General features: G+C 36.1%; 1 long non-coding RNA gene across 1 annotated transcript; it reads left to right on the forward strand.

Annotated features, from left to right (window-relative positions):
- Positions 1-19,717: 19,717 nt before the first annotated feature.
- LOC112790683 (uncharacterized) lies at positions 19,718-23,540 on the forward strand. Its single transcript, XR_003196774.3, has 4 exons — positions 19,718-20,397; positions 20,499-20,666; positions 20,747-20,891; positions 23,302-23,540. It is a non-coding gene; the product is annotated as an uncharacterized lncRNA (long non-coding RNA).
- Positions 23,541-24,981: the final 1,441 nt, after the last annotated feature.

Raw genomic sequence — 24,981 nt, forward strand, 5'->3', positions numbered from 1 at the left:
CTTGTAAACAGAATCTTCTATGCACTTATAGTTTCGCACTAGGCCTTCGCACCTATAGCTGAAAGGGGTGGAAATAGGGGGTAAGAACTAGGGAGTTCTTAGTAGGGTCGGGGTTAGGAGTTAAGTTCATTCTATATATACTTGGTCAGCAACAACAGTCAACAAAGTACGAGCCAATTCAACAATTATAGAACAAAAACCTAGTCATAAACACACACAATCACAGAAAATACACTCACAAACAAATATGCGTAAACAAGTATGATGAATGTCTATCCTTAGTGCAGGTAATGAGCTCATCTGTCGGTTTCGACCCCTCCCGACGCAACTCAGCAATCTTTGTCTGAGTTTGGTTCCCAGTGTCATAACCTCTGTAAGCAACCTCTGTCATACAGGTGCGACTCTCTTAAGCTGGTGTATACAAACATAACCTCTGTAAAGCAACCTCTGTCTTACAAGTGAGGCTCTCTCTAGCCAATGTATGTAACAATAACCTCTGTAAGCAACCTCTGTCTTACAGGTGCGACCATTCCCTGTATTGGCCGATGTATCTCTGGAAGCAAATCTCGGTAGACTCACCACCATATCTTTACTCGTTTCTAGCAAGAACATAATCATCTTAGCTCGTTCTTTCATTCATTTCTTTTATTCCAACTCTCTGCTCTCTTGTGGTAGAGGTTCTTTAGATTCTTTTAATATTTTCTCTCTGCTCTTCTGTGCAGAGATTTCTTTAATATTCTTCTTTCCTTTTCTTTTTTTTCTTCGTCTTTCTTTCTTATCGTTCATAATATAAATCATCCTCACATTGTACCCCCGCCTTTCCCTAAGTGTCTTATGAAAAAGAATTATAAAGTTCTTTAATTAAGTCTGCGTTCTCTAAAACTTTTAGGATTACTTTGCTTGCTTGCTTACTTATTAATATTACACATTATAATACTCTTACAAAATAATATCTTTGATAAATATTAATTATAATGTGGGAATAAATGAAGGGAATAGGTTTATGAATTTTTGAAATGGAAGATTATGGTTGAAAGGAGTGGAATGTTGAATAATATATGAGTTTTATGAATTGATGTAGATATTAAAGTGTTGGTAGATAGTATCAATGAGATGAAGTTTGTTCTGTGCTAAATGTGCAGGTTATATTGATAAGGAATGTGGTTTTGGTAAGAAAATGAGGTTTGGTAAAATTTGATAAAAAGTGATTTTTAATAAACTTTGACAGTCCATAACTTGCTCTTTAAATTTCAATAAAAAATCTAATCCGGTAAAAGTGTTCGTATCATCTTCCTCTACACGTTGGCGTTACTTTTGTCCGGTAGAGGTTGACGGTGACGTAGCTCCTCTTCCCGTTGAGTTCAGCCAATTGAAGTTCTAGGAAGTATAGGCGATTTCTAACACTTTCCTCTTCAATAGCTCGGTGAAAAAGCTTCTCCAGAGCTTTCATTGATTTTGACTTCATACGGAGGTAGGGGTTTCATTTTAAAATTAACCGTTTTTAATTTAAGAATGCCAAAAAATTTATTGAGTAATTGCAAATAATTTATACGTGTTTTGTGTGTCTAATTGATTATAATTAATTGTATTATGATTGCGAATATTGGTGGGAATTTCAGATAAGCGTATGGAGATGCTGTGTTCCTTCCGTCTCTCTGCTTTCCTACTGTCTTCATCCAATCCTTCTTACTCCTTTCCATGGCAAGCTGTATGTAGGGTTTCACCGTTGTCAGTGGCTACCTCCCATCCTCTCAGTGAAAATGTTCAACGCACCCTGTCACGGCACGGCTATTCAGCTGTTGGTTCTCGATCATGTCGGAATAGAATCCAGTGATTCTTTTGCGTCTGTCACTAACGCCCCACAATCGCGAGTTTGAAGCTCGTCACAGTCATTCAATCATTGAATCCTACTCAGAATACCACAGACAAGGTTTAGACCTTCCGGATTCTCTTGAATGCCGCCATCAATTCTAGCTTATACCACGAAGATTCCGGTTAAAGAATCCAAGAGATATCCACCCAATCTAAGGTAGAACGGAAGTGGTTGTCAAGCACACGTTCATAGGTGAGAATGATGATGAGTGTCACGGATCATCACATTCATCAAGTTGAAGAACAAGTGATATCTTGGAACAAGAACAAGCTGAATTGAATAGAAGAACAATAGTAATTGCATTAATACTCGAGGTACAGCAGAGCTCCACACCTTAATCTATGGTGTGTAGAAACTCCACCGTTGAAAATACATAAGTGATAGTGTGATCATTGGCTTCGGCCCTAGAGAGGGAACCAGAAAAACCAAGATGAAAATACAATAGCAAAAGGTCTTATTTATAGAGAACTAGTAGCCTAAGGTTTACAGAGATGAGTAAATGACATAAAAATCTACTTCCGGGCCCACTTGGTGTGTGCTTGGGCTGAGCATTAAAGCATTTTCGTGTAGAGACTTCTCTTGGAGTTAAACGCCAGCTTTTGTGTCAGTTTGGGCGTTTAACTCCCATTCTTGTGCCAGTTCCGGCGTTTAACGCCGGGCATTCTTGAGCTGATTTGGAACGCCGGTTTGGGCCATCAAATCTCAGGCAAAGTATGGACTATTATATATTTCTGGAAAGCCCAGGATGTCTACTTTCCAACGCCGTTAAGAGCGCAACAATTGGGCTTCTGTAGCTCCAGAAAATCCACTTCGAGTGCAGGGAGGTCAGAATCCAACAGCATCTGCAGTCCTTTTTAGCCTCTGAATCAGATTTTTGCTCAGGTCCCTCAATTTCAGCCAGAAAATACCTGAAATCACAGAAAAACACACAAACTCATAGTAAAGTCCAGAAAAGTGAATTTTAACTAAAAAATAATAAAAAATATACTAAAAACTAACTAAAACCTACTAAAAACATACTAAAAACAATGCCAAAAAGCGTACAAATTATCCGCTCATCACAACACCAAACTTAAATTGTTGCTTGTCCCCAAGCAACTGAAAATCAAATAAGATAAAAAGAAGAGAATATACTATAGACTCCAAATTATCAATGAAACTTAGCTCCAATTAGATGAGCGGGACTTTTAGCTTTTTGCCTCTGAATAGTTTTGGCATCTCACTCTATCCTTTGAAATTCAGAATGATTGGCTTCTTTAGGAACTCAAAATCCAGATACTGTTATTGATTCTCCTAGTTAAGTATGATGATTCTTGAACACAGCTACCTTATGAGTCTTGGCCATGGCCCAAAGCACTCTGTCTTCCAGTATTACCACCGGATACATACATGCCACAGACACGTAACTGGGTGAACCTTTTCAGATTGTGACTCAGCTTTGCTAGAGTCCCAATTAGAGGTGTCCAGGGTTCTTAAGCACACTCTTTTTGCCTTGGATCACAACTTTATTCTTTTTCTTTTTCTTCTTCTCTTCTCTTTCTTTTTTTTTGTTTTTTTCTTCTTTTTTTTGTATTCACTGCTTTTTCTTGCTTCAAGAATCATTTTGATGATTTTTCAGATCCTCAATAACATGTCTCCTTTTTCATCATTCTTTCAAGAGCCAACAAATTTAACATTCATGAACAACAAATTCAAAAGACATATGCACTGTTCAAGCATACATTCAGAAAACAAAAAGTATTGTCACCACATCAAAATAATTAAGCTAGTTTTAAGGATGAATTCGAAATCATGTACTTCTTGTTCTTTTGTAATTAAAACATTTTTCATTTAAGAAAGGTGATGGATTCATAGGACATTCATAACTTTAAGGCATAGACACTAAGACACTAATGATCATAAGACACAAACATAGATGAACATAAGCATAAATTTTCGAAAAACAGGAAAATAAAGAACAAGGAGATTAAAGAACGGGTCCACCTTAGTGATGGCGGCTTGTTCTTCCTCTTGAAGATCTTATGGAGTACTTGAGCTCCTCAATGTTTCTTCCTTGCCTTTGTTGCTCCTCTCTCATGATTCTTTGATCTTCTCTAATTTCATGGAGGAGAATGGAATGTTCTTGGTGCTCCAGCCTTAGTTGTCCCATGTTGGAACTCAATTCTCCTAGGGAGGTGTTCAGTTGCTCCCAATAGTTTTGTGGAGGAAAGTGCATCCCTTGAGGTGAATCTCTCCATCTCCCATGACTCGGAGGAGGAGGCTTTTTCCTTCCCTTTCCTCTTTCTAGAGGTTTCTCCGGCCTTGGATGCCATAAATGGTTATGGAAAAGCAATGCTTTTACCACACCAAACTTAAAAGGTCTGCTCGTCCTTGAGCAAAAGAAGAAAGAAGAGAGTAGAAGAAGAAGAAATAGAGGAGATGGAAATGGCTTTGTGGTTCGGCCAAAGGGGGAGAAGTAGTGTTTAGGGTGTGTGAAAATGAAGGAGTGAAGGTGTGGTTTTATGAAGGATGGATGTGAGTGGTGAAGAGAAAGATGGGATTTGATAGGTGAAGGGTTTTTGGGGAAGAGGTGTTGAGGTGATTGGTGAATGGGTGAAGAAGAGAGAGAGTGGTGGGGTAGGTGGGGATCCTGTGGGGTCCACAGATCCTGAGGTGTCAAGGAAAAGTCATCCCTGCACCAAGTGGCAAGCAAAATTGCTCCCTGTGCCAATTCTGGCGTTAAACGCCAGGCTGGTGCCCATTTTTGGCGTTTAACGCCAGTCTGGTGCCCCTTTCTGACGTTAAACGCCCAGAATGGTGCCAGATTGGGCGTTAAACGCCCATCTGCTAGCCTTACTGGCGTTTAAACGCCAGCAAGTTCTCCTCCAGCGTGTGCTATTTTTCTTTCTATTTTTCTTTCTGTTTTTGCTTTTTCAATTGATTTTGTGACTTTTCATGATCATCAACCTATAGAAAACATAAAATAACAAAGGAAAATAGATAAAATATAACATTGGGTTGCCTCCCAACAAGCGCTTCTTTAATGTCAGTAGCTTGACAGAGGGCTCTCATGGAGCCTCAAAGATGCTCAGAGCAATGTTGGAACCTCCCAACACCAAACTTAGAGTTTGAATGTGGGGGTTCAACACCAAACTTAGAATTTGGTTATGGCCTCCCAACACCAAACTTAGAGTTTGACTGTGGGGGCTCTGTTTGATTCTGTTGTGAGAGAAGCTCTTCATGCTTCTTTTCCATGGTGATAGAGGGATATCCTTGAGCCTTAAACACTAAGGATTCTTCATTCACTTGAATGATCAATTCTCCTCTGTCCACATCAATCACAGCCTTTGTTGTGGCTAGGAAGGGTCTGCCAAGGATGATGGATTCATCCATGCACTTCCCAGTCTCTAGGACTATGAAATCAGCAGGGATGTAATGGTCTTCAACTTTTACCAGAACATCCTCTACAAGTCCATAGGCTTGTTTTCTTGAATTGTCTGCCATCTCTAGTGAGATTTTTGCAGCTTGCACCTCAAAGATCCCTAGCTTCTCCATTACAGAGAGAGGCATGAGGTTTACACTTGACCCTAGGTCACACAAGGCCTTCTTGAAGGTCATGGTGCCTATGGTACAAGGTATTGAAAACTTCCCAGGATCCTGTCTCTTTTGAGGCAGCTTCTGCCTAGACAAGTCATCCAATTCTTTGGTGAGCAAAGGAGGTTCATCCTCCCAAGTCTCATTACCAAATAACTTGTCATTTAGCTTCAGGATTGCTCCAAGGTATTTAACAACTTGCTCTTCAGTGACATGCTCATCCTCTTCAGAGGAAGAATACTCATCAGAGCTCATGAATGGCAGAAGTAAATTCAATGGAATCTCTATGGTCTCAGTGGGAGCCTCAGATTCCCATGGTTCCTCATTAGGGAACTCATTGGAGGCCAGTGGACGTCCATTGAGGTCTTCCTCAGTGGCGTTCACTGCCTCTCCCTCCTCTCCAAATTCGGCCATGTTGATGGCCTTGCACTCTCCTTTTGGATTTTCTTCTGTATTGCTTGGAAGAGTACTAGGAGGGAGTTCAGTAATTTTCTTGCTCAGCTGTCCCACTTGTGCCTCCAAATTTCTAATGGAGGACCTTGTTTCATTCATGAAACTTTGAGTGGTTTTGATTAGATCAGAGACCATGGTTGCTAAGTCAGAGTGGTTCTGCTTAGAATTCTCTGTCTGTTGCTGAGAAGATAATGGAAAAGGCTTGCCATTGCTAAACCTGTTTCTTCCACCATTATTATTGTTGAAACCTTGTTGAGGTCTCTGTTGATCCTTCCATGAAAGATTTGGATGATTTCTCCATGAAGGATTATAGGTGTTTCCATAGGGTTCTCCCATGTAATTCACCTCTTCCATTGAAGGGTTCTCAGGATCATAAGCTTCTTCTTCAGATGAAGCATCCTTAGTACTGCCTGGTGCAGCTTGCACTCCAGACAGACTTTGAGAAATCAAATTGACTTGCTGTGTCAATATTTTATTCTGAGCCAATATGGCTTTCAGAGTATCAATCTCAAGAACTCCTTTCTTCTGATTCGTCCCATTGTTCACAGGATTCCTTTCAGAAGTGTACATGAATTGGTTATTTGCAACCATTTCAATTAGTTCTTGAGCTTCTGTAGGCGTCTTCTTCAGATGAAGAGATCCTCCAGCAGAGCTATCCAAAGACATCTTGGACAGTTCAGACAGACCATCATAGAAAATACCTATGATGCTCCATTCAGAAAGTATGTCAGAGGGACACTTTCTGATCAATTGTTTGTATCTTTCCCAAGCTTCATAGAGGGATTCTCCTTCCTTCTGTCTGAAGGTTTGGACTTCCACTCTAAGCTTACTCAATTTTTGAGGTGGAAAGAACTTTGCCAAGAAGGCATTGACTAGCTTTTCCCAAGAGTTCAGGCTTTCTTTAGGTTGTGAGTCCAACCATACCCTAGATCTGTCTCTTACAGCAAAAGGGAATAGCATAAGTCTGTAGACCTCAGGGTCAACCCCATTGGTCTTGACAGTGTCACAGATTTGCAAGAATTAAGCTAAAAACTGATGAGGATCTTCCAATGGAAGTCCATGAAACTTGCAATTCTGTTGCATTAGAGAAACTAATTGAGGCTTAAGCTCAAAGTTGTTTGCTCCAATGGCAGTGATAGAGATGCTTCTCCCATAGAAGTTGGGAGTAGGTGCAGTAAAGTCACCCAGCACCTTCCTTGCATTGTTGGCATTGTTGTTGTTTTCGGCTGCCATGGGTTCTTCTTCTTTGAAGATTTCTGTTAGGTCCTCTACAGAGAGTTGTGCCTTAGCTTCTCTTAGCTTTCGCTTCAAGGTCCTTTCAGGTTCAGGATCAGCCTCAACAAGAATGCTTTTGTCTTTGCTCCTGCTCATATGAAAGAGAAGAGAACAAGAAAATATGGAATCCTCTATGTCACAGTATAGAGATTCCTTGAGGTGTCAGAGGAAAAGAAAAATGGAAGGAAGAGTTAGAAAATTCGAACTTATCAAGAAAGATGGAGTTCGAATTGTGCATTAAGGAATAGTGTTAGTCCATAAATAGAAGGATGTGAGAAGAGGGGAAGAAATTTTCGAAAATTAAGTAAAAAATTTTGAAAACGTTTTGAAAAACACTAATTGATTTTCGAAAATCGAGAGTGGAAAAGAAATCAAGTGATTTTTGAAAAAGATTTTGAAATTAGAAATCAAAAAGATTTGATTGAAAACTATTTTGAAAAAGATGTGGTTAAGAAGATATGATTGGTTTTAAAAAGATGTGATTGAGAAAATATGATTTGAAAAACAATTTAAAAAGATTTGATTTTAAAAAAATTAATGACTTGGCTAACAAGAAAAGATATGATTCAAACATTAAACCTTTCTCAACAGAAAAGGCAACATACTTGAATTGTTGAATGAAATCACTAATTGTTAGCAAGTATTTTTGAAAATGGAAAGAAATTGATTTTGAAAAAGATTTGATTGAAAAGATTTGTTTGAAAAAGATTTTATTTTGAAAATATTTTGAAAACTAAAAAAAAAATTGATTTGAAAACAAAATCTTCCCTCTTGTGCCATCCTGGCGTTAAACGCCCAGAATGGTGCACATTCTGGCGTTTAACACCCAAACTACTACCCTTTTGGGCGTTAAACGCCCAGCCAGGCACCCTGGCTGGCGTTTAAACGCCAGTTTGCCTTCCTCGCTGGGCGTTTTGAACGCCCAACTTTTTCTGTGTAATTTCTCTGCTGAATGTTCTGAATCTTCAATTCCCTGTATTATTGACTTGAAAAGACACAAATTAAAAATATTTTTTGGATTTTTAATAATGAGGAATAATCAAAATGCAACTAAAATCAAATAATCATGCATGCAAGATACCAAACTTAGCAGTTTGTATACTACTGACACTAACAAAATGAGAATGCACGTGAGGAACATAAACACTCAAGTCAAGAGAATTTAAAGATTAGAGCAAGTAAATCATCAAGAACAACTTGAAGATCACTGAAGACACATGAAAAATGCATGCAATTGGCACCAAACTTAACATGAGACTCTAGACTCAAACAAGAAATATTTTTGGATTTTATGATTTTGTAAATTTTTTTTTGGATTTTTCAAAAATTAAGTGGAAAAGAAAATAAAGGTATCAAAATTCTTAATGAGAATTCCAGGAATCATGCAATGTTAGCCTAAGACTTCGGTCCAGGAATTAGATATGGCTTCATAGCCAGCCAAGCTTTTAAAGAAAGCTCCGGTCCAAAACACTAGACATGGCCAATGGCCAGCCAAGCCTTAGCAAATCATTGTTCCAACAGCAAGATTGATAGAAATCAACAAGCTCTTGTGATGATAAGTTGAAACCTCGGTCCAATAAAATTAGACATGGCTTCACAGCCAGCCAGACTTCAACAGATCATCATGAAACTCTAGAATTCATTCTTAAGAATTCTGAAAAATACCTAATCTAAGCAACAAGATGAACCGTCAGTTGTCCATACTCGAACAATCCCCGGCAACGGCGCCAAAAACTTGGTGCACGAAATTGTGATCACTACAACTCAAATAATCCCCGGTGATGAATCCAAAAACTTGGTGTTTAATACCATGGCATAAACACAACTTCGCACAACTAACCAGCAAGTGTACTGGGTCGTCCAAGTAATAAACCTTACACGAGTAAGGGTCGATCCCACAGAGATTGTTGGTATGAAGCAAGCTATGGTAACCTTGTAAATCTTAGTCAGGCAAACTCAAATGATTATGGATGATGTATGAATAAAACATAAAGATAAAGATAGAGATACTTATGCAATTTATTGGTGGGAATTTCAGATAAGCGTATGGAGATGCTGTGTTCCTTCCGTCTCTCTGCTTTCCTACTGTCTTCATCCAATCCTTCTTACTCCTTTCCATGGCAAGCTGTATGTAGGGTTTCACCGTTGTCAGTGGCTACCTCCCATCCTCTCAGTGAAAATGTTCAACGCACCCTGTCACGGCACGGCTATTCAGCTGTTGGTTCTCGATCATGTCGGAATAGAATCCAGTGATTCTTTTGCGTCTGTCACTAACGCCCCACAATCGCGAGTTTGAAGCTCGTCACAGTCATTCAATCATTGAATCCTACTCAGAATACCACAGACAAGGTTTAGACCTTTCGGATTCTCTTGAATGCCGCCATCAATTCTAGCTTATACCACGAAGATTTCGGTTAAAGAATCCAAGAGATATCCACCCAATCTAAGGTAGAACGGAGGTGGTTGTCAGGCACACGTTCATAGGTGAGAATGATGATGAGTGTCACGGATCATCACATTCATCAAGTTGGAGAACAAGTGATATCTTGGAACAAGAACAAGCTGAATTGAATAGAAGAACAATAGTAATTGCATTAATACTCGAGGTACAGCAGAGCTCCACACCTTAATCTATGGTGTGTAGAAACTCCACCGTTGAAAATATATAAGTGATAGTGTGATCATTGGCTTCGGCCCCAGAGAGGGAACCAGAAAAACCAAGATGAAAATACAATAGCAAAAGGTCTTATTTATAGAGAACTAGTAGCCTAAGGTTTACAGAGATGAGTAAATGACATAAAAATCCACTTCCGGGCCCACTTGGTGTGTGCTTGGGCTGAGCATTAAAGCATTTTCGTGTAGAGACTTCTCTTGGAGTTAAACGCCAGCTTTTGTGCCAGTTTGGGCGTTTAACTCCCATTCTTGTGCCAGTTCCGGCGTTTAACGCCGGGCATTCTTGAGCTGATTTGAAACGCCGGTTTGGGCCATCAAATCTCAGGCAAAGTATGGACTATTATATATTGCTGGAAAGCCCAGGATGTCTACTTTCCAAAGCTGTTGAGAGCGCGCCAATTGGGCTTCTGTAGATCCAGAAAATCCACTTCAAGTGTAGGGAGGTCAGAATCCAACAGCATCTGCAGTCCTTTTTAGCCTCTGAATCAGATTTTTGCTCAGGTCCCTCAATTTCAGCCAGAAAATACCTGAAATCACAGAAAAACACACAAACTCATAGTAAAGTCCAGAAAAGTGAATTTTAACTAAAAACTAATAAACATATACTAAAAACTAACTAAAACCTACTAAAAACATACTAAAAACAATGCCAAAAAGCTACAAATTATCCGCTCATCAAACCATATTCGGGGTTCGCCCCGAGTAACGTCGGGTTACGGGTAGACAACCGGCGTGTGAGCTCATTACTTGCAATAGGACTAGACATGCATCATCATTGTTTGCATATTTGCATTTGATTGTGTTTGCTTATCTTGTCTCTCTGTGATTGTGTTGTTTGTCTTATTGCTATTTGTTTGTGTGTTGATCTGTTTCCTTGCTATTAATTTGTGTATTGAGGTGACTGAGAACTGAGGTTTTGATTGAGATTTGTCTTAAGTTCAAAAATTTAAAGAAGGTAATTAATTATATAAAGTAATAGTAAAAAGTATTTTCAAAAGGTTTGATAAAAATATAGTTTTATTGAGTAAAGTTAATTATTTGCATTTTATTTCGTTACTCTTACGGCATTCTCATTCCCTACTGAGAACGCGTGGTTTGTTCTCACCCCAAAATCTTCCACCCTTTCAGTGACATAGGTTCGAAGACTCAGTTTGAAGCTGGGGGCGATGATTAGTCTTATTTGAGTTAAGTTTATGAGTCTCTTTCCTAGAATTCCCTCTCCTTTGTTAGTTAAGATTTTATTTTATAAAGAGGGATAAGAGTTGTATTGAGTTTCATTCGAATTCTTTTGTATGATATTTATTATTCTTACTAACTATGTGACTAATATTGCTTGAAAATCTTTGATATATGATTTTAATTAATAGAAACAAAACTTTTCGGCTTTTTCTTTAAAATTGAAACGCGAAATCGAACTAAAGGCTCAATATTAAATACTATATACGGAAAACAGGTCAGTAATGCCTCACTTTTGGTACGATCATGACATGCTAAAAGTTAGGTTGTTACATTACATATCGTTTGCCCACTGAACTCACAAACTCCACCTTCCGCGTCCGCAAAACGTATCCTAAAAGAACTAAAATATCACTTGCTACATCTAACGATCGTACGTGTCACTAAAACAAGTCTCAAGTCACTCAAAAAGATACAAGATCTTAGAGAAAGGACAAACAACAAGGACAATATTTCACAAAAATTTCTACGTTTCTCTTTGATGCATCAACAAGTCTAAAATTACATCAAAGAATACATGAGCCAAGAAAAGAGTTTAAACAACACAAGGCAGTTATCCAAGGAATCGCACGTTACTCTAAAACAAGCTTGAGTTACCTAAAAAGATATCAAACTTAGGAAGAGTAAAACAAAATTTATGGACGGTGTTCACAGAAATTTAAGAAAATGTTTAAGAATACAATCAGACAGGGAACAAATCAAATCAAAGCTTCTTCCCAATAAGAAGTTAAGACAAGAACATCAAAAAGATACCAAGGATACAATCCGGTAGGGATATTCATGAGACGCAAGACATGAAGCGAAGAACCAAAACGCATTTCAAGAAAAGCAGACATGTGCCTTTAAGATCATCAAAATGCCTATGAACAGGGAACATGATTGGAGAATAAGCAAACTACTCTTCAAGAAAGAAATCTCGAATATGAACTTCAAGGTAAACCATAAAGGAACAAATCACATGAGACTAGCAGAGTCCAAAACACGTAGCCGAGTAACCTCAGAACGCAACCTCTAGCATTCCCCAAACCCTGTAATTAGCATTACCAATTATTTCTATTTTGTATATGATAATCCATTAGTGTTCCTATACATAAATCATCATTATTAAGTTGGCCAGACCTAATACCATGAGAGATGCAACGGTCGACTAACAGCATTAATCAATAGACAGTCATGCATCTAAAACTCAATTTCTTATCATTAAGACAAATCCTATCGCATGACAGATACTCAGAGTATGCAATGAAGCATAATCAGTCCATTCCCAAGGCTCTAACAGGAACGAAAAAGTAAAATCTCAATATAATATAATAACTTATAAATAACTAATTACTTAATTTTCAAAAATCCGGGATGTTATATCCTACCTATCTTACAAAAATTTTTGCCCTCGAAAATTGTTATATTGAAACAGGTTTAAACTCCAACTAAAAAGAATAAGGTCCTCGAAGAGAAGTATAGAAAAAGTCAAAGATAATATTTGAAAGAGGACAGGAAGGCAATTAGATTTACGGACAAACGGAGGTACATGGGGACAATAAGGTTTGGTCGGAAAATAATCAAATCACATTCTAGGAAATTTCAAGGCAAGGATTCCAATGAAGATAATGAAGGAAGAGGTGGCACCAAGTCACATAGCACGAGTAAAGAATATACGTCGAAACGAATCCTTAAAACGTAACTTCTAACGTCCCAAACCCCGTGATTGACATAGCCTGTTATTTCTATTTTGTCTATGATAATTCATTAGTATTTCTGTATACACCCTAACTTTCAGCACGTCATGCTCGTACCAAAAGTGAGGCGTTATTAACCTGTTTTCTGTATTTACTATTTAATACTAAGCCTTTTGTTCAATTTCGCGTTTCAATTTTTAAGAAAAAGCCAAAAAAATTTTGTTTCTATTAATTAAAAATCATATATCAAATATCTCCAAACAATACTAATTACATAGTTCGTAAGAATAATAAATATCATACAAAAGAATTCAAATGAAACTCAGGTACAACTCCTATCCCTCCATATAAAATAAAATCTTAACTGACAAAGGCGAGGATATTCTAGAAAAGTGACTCAACAGATAAACTTAACTCAAATAAGAATTATAATCGCCCGCAGCTTCAAACTGAGTCTTCGAACCTGTGTCACTGAAAGGGTGAAAGATTTTGGGGGTGAGAACAAACCACGCATTCCTAGTAGGGAATGGGAATGCTGTAAGAGTAATGAAATAAAATGCAAATAATTAACTTTATTCAATAAAATTATATTTTTATCAAATCTTTTGAAAATACTTTTTACTATTATTTTATATAATTAATTACCTTCTTTAAATTTCTGAACTTAAGACAAATCTCAATCACAATCTCAGTTCTCAGTCACCTCAATACACAAACTAATAGCACAAGAAACAGATCAACACACAAACAAATAGCAATAAGACGAACAGCACAATCATAGAGAAACAAGATAAGCAAACACAATCAAATGCAAATGTGCAAACAATGATGATGCATGTCTAGTCCTATCGCAAGTAATGAGCTCATTTGTCAGTTTCGACCCGCACCCGACGCAATCCGACTCGCAAGTCAGATAAGGCATTCCAGCAGCATAACCTCTGCAAGTTTCTACTTCTTGCAGGCGCTGATTCTCTAGCTAAAGTATGCCAAACATGACCTCTGCAAGTACTTGCAGGCGCTGATTCTCCAGCTGAAGCATGTGCCACTTTCTCCTGGAAGCCATTCTATACACTCGGACATCCCCGCACAACCAATCACACATAAAGCCCACGGCTTAACATTCTCACATCGGCACCCTAACTAGTTACTTTCCGTCACCCTCTCGTGACATTTTATTCATTTCATAATGACACGTGCCATGTTCTCTTTCCTCTTTCCTTCTTTCTCTTAACAAACCAAACTCAAATAATAACTTGAAACAAAATTTATTCTCAAAAAATCTGAATGTAAAACCTTATACTTTCTTAATAAATCAAGTTGAAAATAAGACTTTCTGTAATAAATCGAAATCAAATAGTTTTTAATAATTAAAACGTTTTCTTTGAAGTTAAGCCACTTTCTATTTTAATAAAATTCAGACCTTTCAAGTCTTATGTTATTGAGTCAAACCAATAATTATTAATAAATCAAATCAATAATTTCTTGAAATAAACTTATAAATCAGATTTTAAAAATGAAATCACTTTTCGTATATTTTTACAAAAATTGGACATTATCTCCCTTTAAAATTAGACTTTACTACCCTTTTCGGGTCCTAACCGAACAATTTTCAACTTTTTTTTTCAATAGTTTCCAATAACTCAAACTAATTCCAATGACATAAATCATTTTCAAATTTCAATTCAATACCAACAAATCAAACCAAAATCAATCTCGCCAATTAATCACTCACAACAATGAAACCAATCATAATCACAGTCATAAGCCAAACTCAATTCATCAATTACTCATACAACAGGTTTTCAATAATCAACTCAGCATATTCAAATTAATAAATAATCCCAAATTAATCACCATTTACAGCCGCAATTCAACCAATTCATTACATTCAATTATATTCACAATTACCAATAATTTCAATTTTATCAATTTTCATCAGTTAATCAAATGAGATATTTATAAATTATTTACAGTTATTCACTAAACTTTAACGACATTCGTAAATTAAAACAGTTAATTTTAAAATAAATTTTTTACCTTCGTATGAAATCAAAATCATCAAAAGTTTTGGAAAAATTTTTTGACTGAGCTGCTGAAGAGGAGAGCGTCAAAAATCGTCTGTACTTCCTAAAACTCCAGTTAATCGAACTCAAAGAAAAGAAGAATTACGTCACTGTCAATTTCTACTAGACAAAAATAATATCAATAAATAAAAGAGAAGAATACAAATATTTTTACCGAATTAGATTTTTAATTAGAGTTATAGATCTTAAGAAATCAAAACCAAAAATTTTTACGGTGCCATAATTTTTCTCATTCTCTCTCACGGTTTTCTTTTTCTCTCCGTGCTTTCTTTTCTTTTCTTTCTTCAAAAAAAATGAAACATGCATGGCTGATTGATAATAAATGAAGAGTAAATAAAGATAGTTAATAGTGATTATAATTAAGTATTATTAGTTAGGAGATGTACGTGTCATAATTATATATATGTATATATGCATGAGGCCACTTTTTATTTCTTTCCTTTTCCTCAAATGGCTTCAACCCACTAAATCAAATGGAGCAAAACCATTTAAATCAAATGGAACACAATTATGATTGAAGTTATTGGTGATCCTAGGCTAGGTGTTACGCTTTATATATATACATATATCTTTACATGCATTGGCTTTCCTTAACTTTACTTTCTTAATGGCTTCGGTCATTAATATATTATAGTATAGTAAGGATAATAATAAAAATGAAACTAAATAATAATAATAATAATAATAATAATAATAATAATAATAATAATTTTTTTATTTTTTTTAAATATCTCATGTTAATAAAAATTATTTAAAAATTTTAATAAATTTTAAACTCTGAGTATTATAAAATTTAATTTTTCTTATTTTTAGAAAAATAATTTTTTTAAATAAAATTTAATTTTTCAAAAATTTAGGGTGTTACATTCTATCCACCTTACAAAAATTTTCATCCTCAAAAATTGATATAAGATAGAAGAGATTCATATTATCTTTTTTTTTAAACATGTCAAAAAAAAACAGAAAAATTTGACATGTTCAGTTTTCAAACATAAGGAAATAATATCACATGAAAATGATTGAAAAAGTGTAGTGTGGTGCAGAAGTTATATGAGAGGTTTAATGCAAGTTAAACTTAGAATCCAAAGACTTGCAATTTTAACAAATAAGCTCAAGTTTGAACAAAGAAATTCAAAATCCAAAAAGAAAATGGTTGAATATCGCAGATAATAGTTACAAGAATTTAAAAAGATGAGTAGAATCGAAATCAAACATGAGTGCACAAAATAGAAAATCCGTCAGGAAGAGAGTTAAATTGTATCCTAAGAGAAAATCTGGGAAAAGAACTTGGACAGGAACAATGAAAGAAAAGGTAGCAGAATAAGTCGAAGCCAATTCAAGCTGAAATACCAGGTTCACAAATATAGATAACCAAAGTTCATAACAATGTTTTTGAAGAATTAAAGATTGATTATTGCCCCAAATCTAGCTCAAGATCAAAGGGCACAAGATGCTTGAAGAAGAATATAAGCAATGCCAAGGATAAAAGTTCAGAAAGAATCCATCTGCAAGCGATCTATCTCCTTTAGGTCATTTCGACGAAAAGAACAGTCTATTTTTCATGACAATCGTATCCCACAGAACTATCGTATTTGCTTGTCACATCTAAAAATTGCTCATGGCATAAACAAGCTCATGCTTAATCAAAGGAATACAAAACAAAGGTAGCTTTTTATAAAATACTTTTCTTTACCGAACCAAAAGGGAATTAAAGAAACCAAGGGAAGGAAGTGACTGAAAGGAAAAAGAAAGAAAGACCGTGGATGAGGAAGAGAGAAACCGTAAAATCCTCCAAGCCTCCAACTTCAATTTCTTGTGATTCGTAACTCCAATAAAAAATCTAATCTGGTAAAAGTGTTTGTATCTTTCTCTTTTATGTGTTGGCATCACTTTTGTCTGGTAGAAATTGACGGTGACGTAGCTCCTCTTTCCTTTGAGTTTGGCCAATTAGAGTTCTTGAGAGCACAGACGATTTCTAACGTTTTCTTCTTCAGTAGTTCGGCCAGAAAGCTTCTCTGTAGCTTCGAGTATTTTGATTTCGTACGGAGGTAGGATTTCGATAAATTCTCACCGATTAAATTTGTGTTCGATAAGTGAATGGTTATTGTAATTGTTGACGTTGTCACCATTATCCTAACTACTAGAGTTGTTGCATGTCGTGATTAAGAGTTGCGATTGTTGCTGCGGATAGTGGATAAAGCTGTGGTTACGACTGCCACTGGGTGTGAGCCGAGAGAAAAGGATTTCTTTGAGGCGTTTAGTTTATGGGTTCGACAATTGAGGTAGGGGATTTTATTTTAAAATTAATCTTTTTAATTTATGAATGCCATTGAAGTTTAGTGAATAAGTGTAAATAATTTATAAATGTCTTGTGTCACTAGTTTTGTTGTTGTGAGTGGTTAATTGATGAAATTGAATTCCGATGAGTTGAATTAAGGCTGTGACTATTATTTTTTTGATTTTGATAGAATTGTTTAAAATTTTGATTTATGTGTTTATGCTGAACTGTTTGGTTGTGGCTGTATTTTGATTTATTGAGAATAAGTGTGTGCTGTTGATTTCTATTATTTAATGTATCGGAGTGACCGTGAAACTGACTTGCGACTGGTTGGTTTGGTTTTAATGGTTGTTGATGTTGATTCATGAATAATTAGGAATAAATTTAAGAACGGTTAAAACATTGAAGTTTAATTATTGAAGCATTTTCTTGAAAATTGACTTATAAAATGAAATAGTAGCTTTGCTAAAGATTAAATGATTTTTAAAATAACTAGAATTATGGTTGATTTCTAGGATTAATAGTTGATTGAGTTGAATTTTAGAAAGGATTATATGATATGCGAAAAGTAATTATGAATTGATGAGATTGGAGTATGATTGATTTGTTAAATTGTGAATGTTGGAGTGATTGAGATTTGTCTTAAGTTCGGAAAAAGAAAGTAATTAATTATCTAAAGTAGAATTAAAAAGTATTTTCAACAGGTTTGATAAAAATATAGTTTTATTGAGTAAAATTAATTATTTGTATTTTATTTTATTATTCTTACAGCATTTCCATTTCCCACTGAGAACGCGTGGTTTGTTCTCACCCCAAAATCTTCCACCATTTTAGTGACACAAGATCAAAGACTCAATACGAAAGCTGCGGGTAATCAGTTTAGATTTTATGATTTCTTGTTGCTTTTATAGAATTTCCTCGCCCTTGTTTTTTAGGATTTTTATTTTATACAGAGGGATAGGTGTTATATCTGAGTTTTGTTTTGATTTCTTGTGTATAACATCTATTATTATTAATATTTATGTGATTATTATTATTTGGAGATCTTTGATATGTGATTTTAATTAATAAAAACAAAATTTTCAGTTATTTTCTATAAAGTTGAAACACGATATCGAACTAAAGGCTTAATATTAAATATTAAATAAGGAAAATAGGTTAGTAATGCCTTACTTTTGGTACGATCATGACGTACTAAAAGTTAGAGTGTTACATTATGCTCTCCCGACGTAACTCAGCAACCTTTGTCTGAGTTTGGTTTCCAGTGTCATAACATCTGTAAGCAACCTCTGTCTTACACGTGCGACTCTCTTGAGTCGATGTATGCAAACATAACCTCTGTAAGCAATCTTTGTCTTACAGGTGAGGCTCTCTCTGGCCAATGTATGTATTGATAACCTCTGTAAGCAACCTCGGTCATACAGTTGCGACCATCTCCTGGATTGGCCAATGTATCTTTGGAAAGCAAACCTCGGTGGACTCACCACCATATCTCTGCTTGTTCCCAGCAGGTAGACAATAATCTCAGGTCATTTTTCCTTTCTTTTCTTTTTTGTTCTCTGCTCTCCTATAACAGAGATCCCTTTAACTAATATATTCTTTTCTTGTCTTTTCTCATCATTCTTTTAATTCCTTACTTTTAACTTCAAAAACTATTTTCACACTCTTCCCTCATCTTTCCCTAAATATTTTATGAAGATGGGATCATGAAATCCTTAGCTTAAATTTGTCTTTCTAAAATTTAAAAAAAAAAACTTGCTTGTTTACGAGTCTCTATTTTATTTTTCATAATACGTACAATAATATTTTTATAAAATAATACCTTGATAACTAACAATTTGTAATAATAATTTACTCTAATATAAATGAGTAATTTTAAACAAATATTTAAAATAATATTTATGATACTCTTAGAACTTATTTTATAAAACTTTATTTTCAAACTGTTATTAATTACTTTCTAAACCACAAATTCTTTAATGCTTTATAAAATTATATTTAAATCTTCACTTTGTTTCATATTTATATAAATAACCTTGAGCTTTTATAAAATACTTGTTTTATAAAATACTTATTTTTGAGGTTGAGAATCCATGGAGAATCTATTTAATATTGTATGGTTGGGAACAGTTGTAAGACCCAAAACTTTTGAAAAGTCTTATTATGATCAAGTCTCAAATCATATGGTTATTTATAGCCTTAATTTCAGAAATTATTTTATTAAAGGTAATTAAGGCAAGTTTTGATTTATTGGATTTAAGATGAGTTATGATTATTATCCAATTTTATAATTGTTGAATTATTTTCTATATTTAGATTATAAATTTGGCAGTTATGAAATAATAGGGATTTTACATGATTTGGATTAGATAAGTAATATTTCAAATATTACTGTTGTTATTTTGGAAAATAAGTATATTATTTCTAATTATTTGGTGGGGACATTTTATTGAAAATAATTTATGAAATTGATGAGCAAATATTATTTTTATACATTATTATTAATGGATTAGAATTTATTTCTAATTACTATAATATCCCTATTTTTATTTGAAATTACTAAAATGCCCATAACCCTAATTTTTGAAAGAGAAGCCCTAACCCTAAAAACCCTGCCTGGTTCCCTTTCAACCACACCAGCACCCTAACAGCAGCAGCAGCTGCAAACAAAATGAAAGCAAAAGAAAGAAAGGGCTAGAAAGAAACGGGGGGAAAGCAGAGGGAGGCAGGGGAGGAAGAAAGGCATGGCTAGCAATGGTGGGCATTGCCGTCGCCGCCGAGTTGCCAGCCGCCGCCGCCATGGCACACCAAAGGAAGAACGGGAGTGAGGGAGCTTAGTCGCGGGAAGAGGAGGCGCGGGTCTGACTCATCCCCGCAGATCCGCCCGTCCCGACCCGTCGCCGTCGCGAGGAGGAGAAGTCACTGTCGCCGTTCTGTGTGGCCGCGCCGTCATCGTTGTTCTCGGAGATCCACGATCAGAGGGCACCCGCGCGGGGGTGGAGGACGTTGCTGCTGTCGCCGCTGTTAGAGCCACCGCCAGCTGCGTCACCACCGCGCCTTGCCTCGCCGCTGTTGACCTCTCCATAGTCCACTGCCGCCGGAGCTCATGCCATCGCCGATTGAGCACCACGAAGAACAGCGCCGCGTGAATCAGGGAAAGGAGATGCCTTTCTGCCTCTGCTCCTGGGTTTTGGATTCTGACCAGGCGACACTGCCGCTGTGGAGTTAGTGTTGCTCTGATCTTGCCCTGGCTCCATTTGGAATCGCTGCTGTTAGGTAAGCCTTACCCTGTTTCCGATTCTCTCTTGTTCCATCAATTCATTCCTACCTAGAAGCATTGTTGCTGACACTAGTTGTATTGAATAAAATGGTTCTAGTAAGTTGCATTGTCGCTGCCTTTACTGGAGATGGTTGCTGGCTCTGTTTGGAGATTTATGTTACAAGTAGTATTCGTTTTGGGGACTGCTTCATCTGTTGCTGGAACTACTAATGGAACCATCGCTGAGGCTTGTGTTCTTTGGTTCGGTCAGTATTCTTTAGTTACCGTAAGTACTTCTGCCTCGAGGCCTTGCCAGTTCATATCCCATGATGTGTTTTAAGGTTTCGCAATAATAATATTTTCTAGGATTAAGCTATCGGAGCCACATGTTGCGCGTAAGGGTTGTAATTGCTGCCGCGAAAGTGAACAAAGCTGTGATGTGAGCTGCCGGTAACTTCAGGTTGATAGAGACTTCTTGTGGCGCGTTTGAGTTATGGAATTGCGTTTTGAGGTAGGGGCGCTTTTCAAAAACTATGTTTTGTATATTGGAATTATTACATATGGATACTGATGTGAGATATTGTGTATTTGGTGATTGTATCTGCCTTGTGTATTATTTGATTGACTTGAATGATTATGAATGTTGGTTTGGCTGAGTTGTTGTGCGGCTTTGTGAAATATAATGTTTTGAAGTTGATTCTTTAAAGATTTGAAATTTGAGTTTAAACCGTTGAGGATTGGTTTGAATTGAGTCAATTATTTCAATGATGTGAAAAGTCGAATGCTCTTTTGAATTCAGCCTGGTTTATTTTAATTGATTTGGTTTTGGACAAATGATTTGTTATTGAACCGTTTCTTTAAAGCTTTGGAAATGAGTTATATCGATTGATATTGAGTTGATTTTGAATGGTATCCTTGAGATACGCCACTGAGGCGATTGTTGGATTTGGCTTGCTTTAAATTGATTTCTGGTTTTGAGCTGTTGAAAAGGAATGAGAAATGGTTTGGTTGGGACCCGAACCGGGTGGCAAAAGTCCAAGTTTTAGGGGAGGTGCTGTCGAAATTTTTATAAAACCTTAGTCTTGTTTGAAAGGTTATTTAAAAAGGGTTGAATTCGAGAAATTGTATTATTTGATTTATTAAGGGGATATTTATGTTTTCAAGCTTAATTTACTTGATGAACCTTATATGTTGAGTTTGGCTTATTTAGAACTGAACTATTGTTACCGTTTGAATCACTGAAGGAAAGAATGATGCTTTAATATTGATTTCAATATAAAAAGGAGTTTTTAGTGATTTTTAAAGGAACCTAGACTTTTGATTGAGTAATCAAGTTTGAGGCATTTTGGAAGAGTTGGAAAAATGGGTTCCAAAAAGAAATCTGAAAGCGGTTTGATTCAAATGAACCGGTTCCGTTTCAATGAGTTGATTTTTGGACCGGGTTGGAACTTGTGATTTTGTATGGCGAGTTTTATAGTAAATTCAGTTTTATTTACTTGAACCGAGAATCTATTATTTTAAGAGTTTCAATGAATTTTAAGGAATTGATATAGGTTGACCTTCCCTAAAGACTTGGGACTCTGCCGAGAAACTTTTGTTATAAAATCCCATTGTTGGATGGGTGATTTTGAATGCTTTGAAATAAATCCTTAACTTGCCATGGTTTGGAAGTTTGGAAAGAGAATGCCGAGAGTGGCTCTGTTTTAAAAAGGGAACTCACTTTGAGTAAATTTGGCTTATGAGCCTGAGATGATTTGAGAAACGAGATTTCTAAAGCCAAGGCTGAAAAGAGTTGAAACTTGATTTCAAAGTGAAATGAATTGAGAAAATGATTTATGGCTTAAATGCCGATTTCATAATTTGATGATTTTGAATGTGGAAGTGCTGTTTTGTTGTGAGCCGGAATGGCTTTGAATGATATGAATATTGGCTGGTTCTGGATTGAACCGTGAGCCGGAATGGCTGTGTGTGATTATTAATATTGGCTGGTTCTGGATTGAACCGTGAGCCGGATGGCTGAGATGGATGTTGATCCATGATTGAGAATGAAAGCATTTATGCTGAGATATTGATAAGTTGTGATGTTTGCACTTCCACTATCGGAGATGAGGGTTTCCCTGGGTAGTAGCAGTGGCTAGCCACCACGTGCTCCAGGTTGAGACTTGATACTCTGTTGACCCTATGTCGTAAGTGTGGCCGGGCACTGTGAAAGTCCCGGATGAGCTCGCCCCCAAAATATTCACCAGTGAGGGTGATGGATATGGATCATGTTTATGATCAAGTTTATGATGAGTATAACTCGAGTTGGGGATGCGCGACAGAGGGACAGTCCAATGGTTAGCTACCAGGACTTGTCGGGTTGGCTCTATAACCGACAGATGATATCATCAGCCACTAGGGACAGGCATGCATCATATGCATCTATGTGACATTGTTTGGGTATGCATATTGTACTTGGTTTGCCTATGTGATTAACTGCTAATTGTTCTACTTGCAATAACTGTTTGTTGTGTTTGCATCTTCCTACTTGTGTTTGCATCTGGGACTCTGTTGGATTGTGGTGGATTGGTTGTGGTTGGATTGTTTGGGCCTAGAGCCGTGGTTGAATGAGATGGACCGATGGTTGATTTCAGTTTTGTGGTTCTGGTTTGGAATAAGATATGAAAGGTCATTTTGGCTCAGTATAGATAAACCTTTTTGAAATGCTTTGATGTTTTGAGAATTGAACAGTTCCTCTTTCAGAAAAGATTTCTGACTTTACTTTTATTGTAAACTGTTGTTTTTGAAAAGAGGCATAAGATGGTTATTAATCACTGGTACGGTCTATCTTCATGTATCCTATTACAGTAATTCCCAAAAACCCTCTACTGAGAACCCTTTCGAGGATGATGTTCTCACCCCTTACATTTTTTCCCTTTCAGGATATGGGCGCAGAAGTTACGAAGAATTTATTTAGTTATTGTTGTGATGCTCTGTATGACCTTAGTTATTATTTATTGTACCCTCGTCTTTATCTTGATATATTCTGTAAGAGGGATAGGAATTGTATTGGTTAATGTTTGTAATATTACTTATATATATGTATGTATATATATGGATGTATCTTGTAAGAGTTTTTGTAAGTTGTATGGTATCTATGGATGTTCTTTGTCGAACGAAAGTATTTTTGGGAGCGGTATTGTGGTTTAAAGTTTTAAACAGGCTCATATTTTAGTATTAATTAGTATAAGTGTCGTCGTAATGTCCGAGCTATCAGAATTGCGCAGCCGGAAGCGTGAGCTTTGGTAGTTAGGGTGTTACATTATGGTATCAGAGCAGTTCTTCCTGTAGAGCCTGAGGAATGGACTGACTATGCTTGAATTGCATACTCTGAGTGTTTGTCATGTATTAGGTCTCGTCGAATGACGAGAATTAGAGCTTTATGCACATGACGATCTATTGATTTAACGCTGTTAGTCTTGCATTGCATAACTCCTAATATTAAGTTTGGCCGGCTTAATACTAGTGAATTATGTATATGAAAGCACTGATGGGTTATCATAGATGAAATCCGAGTTTTGAGTAAAGCGAATCGCGAGTTTTGGGAACGTTGGAAACTTTTTCTCGAGGCTATTCAGTTGTGTGTCTTGAATTTTGTTCGAGTCGGCCTGTTCTTTCATATTCTAACTTGAAGTTCTTGTTGCTAGTTCTTTTGAAAGGTAGCTTGATTTTTCAACTTCATTCTTCTATTCATATGCATTCCTGTTTGATCTTAAGTGCATATGCTTGGTTGAAATCCTTGTTGTATCTACCTTTCTCTATTTGAGTCCTTCTTGATTCAAGTATTCTTTGATATAGCTTTGAACTTGTCATGATGCGCTGTGCCTTTTAACTCTGAGATTCTGAGTCCATTATTAGAGAAATTATTGATTTAGTTTTTCTCTTATTTGACAGTGAGTACAGCCAATTGAGATTTTATAAAAATTGCTGTTGATTAGATATATATTTATCTATGTATAAAACTTTGAGATTTCTTATACAGTTTGACAACTATTTATTCCTAATATCCCGCCTATGCTTTTACTGGTTTACGGAACTACATTTACTTTAAAATACAATTTGACTTTCTAGTAATTTTACTACGGTTCCAACGCACATCTTCATTTGATTAGGTATTTGGATATTTTTCAAAATTTTGGAAAGGAAAGCTTTTTCACTTTTATCCCAGTTGAGTCTCATTTGATAAGCTTTACTTAACTTATTTTGAATTGAGTTTGATTTAGCATGCTATATGATTTATGCCATTGTTGTTCTTTTGAGAGTGTTGGACTCATAGCTTTCTTCCTATGAACGGACTAAATTCTCTACTAAACCTTCCATGTACATGAATATCATACTTGACCTTATTTTTAACTAATCTTTTACAATTTGTGAACATTACCATTGATCTTGGTTTTTCCAATCTTGTGAATCTCATTCTTATGTGAGTTAGTTTGATTCGTTTCAAAATAGTGCATCATTTATATATCCTCTCATTATCTTTACAAAAGTTTTTAGTCAAAGATTTATCCTTGAGAAATTACTAATGATTGAGTTGTCTTTTTCTTATGACTTTTGTATTC

The sequence above is a fragment of the Arachis hypogaea genome, chromosome 3, assembly GCF_003086295.3.
Source record: "Arachis hypogaea cultivar Tifrunner chromosome 3, arahy.Tifrunner.gnm2.J5K5, whole genome shotgun sequence".
Lineage (NCBI taxonomy): Eukaryota > Viridiplantae > Streptophyta > Magnoliopsida > Fabales > Fabaceae > Arachis > Arachis hypogaea.